This window comes from Rattus rattus, chromosome 2, assembly GCF_011064425.1.
Source record: "Rattus rattus isolate New Zealand chromosome 2, Rrattus_CSIRO_v1, whole genome shotgun sequence".
In the NCBI taxonomy this organism is placed as follows: Eukaryota; Metazoa; Chordata; class Mammalia; order Rodentia; family Muridae; genus Rattus; species Rattus rattus.
The window spans coordinates 217,045,444-217,050,146 of NC_046155.1; the positions used below are offsets into that span (position 1 = coordinate 217,045,444).

Sequence of the window (4,703 nt, forward strand, 5' to 3'; positions counted from 1 at the left end):
TACTATGATTAAAGCCTTCGATAATAGCCTGGGAATTCCTTGAGGGTGGGGCTCGTGCGTCTCTGCCCCTGTCGGATTTACCTTAGCCTGTTTCGTATTGTAGCGGCATCTCATTACCTTTCACCTATTTACTGAGTGATGAATTAACCAATTAGGCTGATCAACATTAAGTATCCATTCAGGCTTTGTAATAGGCACTGGGGCAAGCTTCAGTAACAGTAACGTAAGTGTGTGGTGTGGGGGAATCATGCCTTAAGTAGTTTACCATATGACGATGGCGGTGACAACAACAACAACAACAACAGCAACTGTAGCAGAGAGCTGGGGTTTCCACACACAGATCTGGGGAGTCCTGCCACTCTTCAGAGAGAAGCAGCTTTCAACTGGCCAGGTTACAGAACACTTTTGAGCCGGGTGTTGAAAGAGGCGTTCAGAGCTGTCTTGCAGGTTCGTAAGTGTGCGTGCACTTGCAATAGGAGAGAGGTCAGTTCTGTGCTTCTGGGTCACTGTTCTTGGCTTGCAAATCACTCTGTGGGATTTAGTTTAATTTAATTAAGGTGGATTTTTACTTTTAGCTAATCCAGTGTAATCACTTGGTTTTTAACCGAGTGACTTCAGGGGATCGTATAGATGGAGAAAGTTCTCTCTGCTCCTCATGAATGTCTCTGCCTAAATCTCAGAATCCTCTGTGAGCTCATCTTTTCTGGGGATTAAAACCCATGGTAGACAAGTGCTTTACCACCAAGCTATACCTCAACCAAGCTCAAGCCCACCTTCTGCTTTTGTTTTACTTTTTCTTAACACCCGATGTTACCACGGTCCATTACCGTTTTCTTTTCTTTCTTTCTTTTTTTTTTTCATGCTTTCTCTGAAGAACTCACTCACTAGCATCGTTCAACTCCTTATTTTGAAATGGATTCCCTTGGATGAACTTAATAGTGGACAGCATCCTTTCTGAGTACCCAGTACTTGTGGTTTGATTGACAGACACATCAGGCTTCAAGCTCAGTGGCTATGGATGGGAATCTGAGTCCCCAGGCACCAGGCAAAATGTATTTGGTGAAATATTTGGGTTTGTGCGTCCTACAGTCAAGAGCTGGACCCGAGACACTTGATAGCAACATAGACTGTTTATGAAGGAAAGGAAAACATTTGTGAGACAGAAGTGGGCTAGTGAGCTGACGGGAGAGCATGTACTCAGGCAGTGGGCCACAAACTGTGGGAACTTCTCACAGGGCATTGATATAGCACAGCTGTTCTGGAGGTTGTGGAGTGTCAGGTTGGAATTGAAGACCTGGTGAGGAGGCGCTTTGGTCTTTCTGTCAGCTAGGTCCTTTCACGTTACTCTTCTGGTCTAGGCTCAGGTCCCACTCTTCTGTCACAATACTATTCCTTTCCTAGTACTCAGACAAAAAAAAAAACAAAAACAAAAAAAAAAAAAAAAAAAAAAAAAAAAAAAAAAAAAAAAAAAAAAAAAAAAAAAAAACAAAAAAAAAAAAAAAAAAAAAAAAAAACCCAACCCATCCTTTGCTTTCCCTAAGCAATTGAGATCCAAGTTCTAGACCGTTGGGTACCAGGCAGGAGGAGCTGCGGTAGAGAAATGGGCTCTCCGGCTTGCTTAGCTGTAGATGGACATGAAGACGAACTTCTATGAATCAGTGCCTTTTGGATGAATTGATGACTTTATAGAGTTCCTGATTCGTTTCAAATAATTTTAAGAAGTTTAAAGAGATGGGTTTCTCCATCTGCCAAACCCTTCGCCATTCACATTCCGAGCCTGCAGTGTTTTCTGTGGTGGAGTCAGCCCTCCCCTGAGGTCATAACTCAACTAAAGTCTGCTCCCAAAGCCACCTTCTGACTTTGTAACCTCTGTGCACTTCTTGGTTGTCTCATCTTCTTCACTTGAAAGATACCTGATTATCCTTCAAGCTACGGTCTAATCATTTCTTTCTTTATGGAAAGCATCACACCGCCGAACGCTCACCAAGACACTGTTAGCCGCCGGCTTGACAAGTCTGTCTCATCATCACAGATTTTCTTCTTCTTCTCGGTGCTCCATTTAAGGGAGTTTAATGGAATAAAAGCTCTGTGTAAGGTAATTGTTTTTGAAAAACACAACATATCAAACCACCGAGAACTCTCCAATTGATATCGAAAGCCTAATTAGGAACTAGACAACGAACACTTAGTTTCTCTAACTAGAAAGTTCTCCATCGCGTGTACGGACATCGTTATAATGAAACTTACTTGTTTACACTGTGTAAAATACATTTCCCATTGGGTTTGTCAAGCTGTCCTTTGCTGGATGAAGTGTCCTTTGATAAGCTACACTGTAAATATTTGTTTAAGTCATATGGCATGCTAGGTAATTGTTAGTTTTAAGAAAGTCTAGATCAGATGTTGGCTCACTAGCGTTCAGTCAGGCTGTGTTCCACCGGACAAACACAGCAGCACTGGAAGCACGACTTCTCTCTCTCTCTCTCTCTCTCTCTCTCTCTCTCTCTCTCTCTCTCTCTCTCTCTCTCTGCGGTTCTTGATCGGGAAGAATCTTAGTCATAGCGTGCAATGGATTTCACTAAAACTGAAGAAACGCACACGGGTTGGTTCTCAGGCAGGCAGACTCCCTGCTGGAGTAGGAGAGGGGCCAGAAACCAGTATCTGCCTCTACCACTTTATCCCAGAGGGCTGGGGTCTCTTGTGATTTAAGTAAGTGAGGCAGATACTCCGCCATTATTTCAGACGGATCATTAAACCAAGAAAAAAAGAGCTGGGAGACCCACAGTTTCATGCAAGCTGAGATCTATCCAGGATTGGCCTTGGTTATACCTGGGCAGGTAGAAAAGCTTGTGATAGGTGAAGAAATTAGAAATTTACCATCTTGTTTACCTATGGCCTCTTCCAATGTCTGTCTGCCCGTTGGGATGCCTCTATGCTTCCAGAACGACATGAGTAAAACAACCAAGGTTATTTGGGTGTATACCGTATGTCAAGTGGGAGAAAACACAATGAGAAATAACTAAATCAGAACGTGGTGTGTGTCCTCCACAGATGTCCCGGTCCTGCTTCTCTAGGTCCCTCTTGTCTTTGGATCTCAGGACTCCAGATCGGAGCAGTGCTGAGTCAAACATATTTTCTCCTTTTGTTAACCCTTCCTTTTTCTTTAAAATTTTATTTATTGATTGATTGGTTGATTTAAGGCATGCATGCTCTGTGTGCATGTACCCCTGTATGCCAGGAGAGAGCATCAAAGTCCTTTATAGATGGTTGTGAGCCGCCATGTGGTTGCTGGGATTTGAACTCAGGACCTCTGGAAGAGCAGTCAGTGCTCTTAACCTCTGAGCCATCTCTCCAGCCCACCCTTCCTTTTCCTAACACTACCACCTTAATTCCCTTTTTCTGCTCTAACAAATTGTAGCCAATATGATAGTTTAAAGGATATCGGTTTGTAATCTGATGGCTTTAGAAGTCAAGCCTGAACTGGGTCTCACTGCGGGGGGTAGGCCATCCCTGGAAGGAGTCTGCTTCCTGGCCTCTTTAGCTCCCAGAGACTGTCCGTGTTCCTCTTCTTATGTGGGCTAGCCTTCCAGGTTTAAATTCAGCAACTATAGATCCAGTCCTATTCACAGTATTTCCCTGACCACCTTTTCCTGCTTCTTTTCCTTTTTGTCTTTTCAGATTGTAATGATCTGACTTTATTTTACACTAGATGGGGGGCACAAAGCAATCTTCTTTAATAAAGTTGACCATTTGCTTCATTTAGAACATTTTAATAATGCACATTAAAAAAAGTAAAAAAAAAAAGGATCTGTCTTTCAAACTGTCCAAATATGCAACAGCGTGGAAAACAACATTTAGTAAACAAAAGTCAGCGTGAAAAGACAGATTAAAGCAGCTATGACAGCACAGGTTTGCCATGTCTCAGACTTCATAGCTTTCTGACTGCAGCGTCTACGTCAGAGATCTGTTCCTTCAGCTGGCTTCACTGTTTCGTGTTTAAAGAAATAACTTTTCTCCCTGGTTTCACGTCATCTTCCAAGTCCATGCAATATTCTGTAATACCAATTAGAAGTTTTCCTTTGAAGTCCTGAACACTGACAGATCCCATTTTTCCAAGCTGCGGCATGTCGTCATTTCCGGGGCGGCTACTCTGCTCGGAGGATGCCAGAGCTCTACAAGTCTCACCAGGCTTTTTGCTTCTTCACAAGTTTCTCTGGAACAACTTGCTTTTTCCTCTAACTTTTTTTTTCAACTTCGCAGTCGGAACCACTGCCGGAAGAGCTGGAAGAAACACGCTCCTTTGATTTAGGCATTGCTCTTAGGCATTGCTCTTAGGCATTGCTTGGCTCCAGCATCCAACAGCCTCTAGCAACGGCCTCTAGCAACGGCCTCTAGCTCGCTCGCTCGCTCCGGACTCTTAGTTTTAAAGGTTAAATTGTGGCTATGCTGAGTCTACTTCAGTGATTAATAATAATATCCCCATCTCAAGGTTCTTTCTTTTTATTACTTTTACAGTTAAATTGTGTCTAGTAAAACCTTATATATATACTTATATATAATATTCTTTTTCCTCTCCTAACTTCTCCCAGTTCCTACTAATCACCGAACTTCATGTTCTCTCTCTCTCTGTCTCAAAAAGCAAAAGTAAAAACAAACAAAAACAAAAATCAAAACAAACTAAAAAAAGACAATGCCAACACACACAC

General features: G+C 42.5%; 1 pseudogene; it reads right to left on the minus strand.

Moving 5' to 3' along the window:
- Window positions 1-3,925: 3,925 nt before the first annotated feature.
- Window positions 3,926-4,310, minus strand: LOC116894697 (annotated as a pseudogene).
- Window positions 4,311-4,703: the final 393 nt, after the last annotated feature.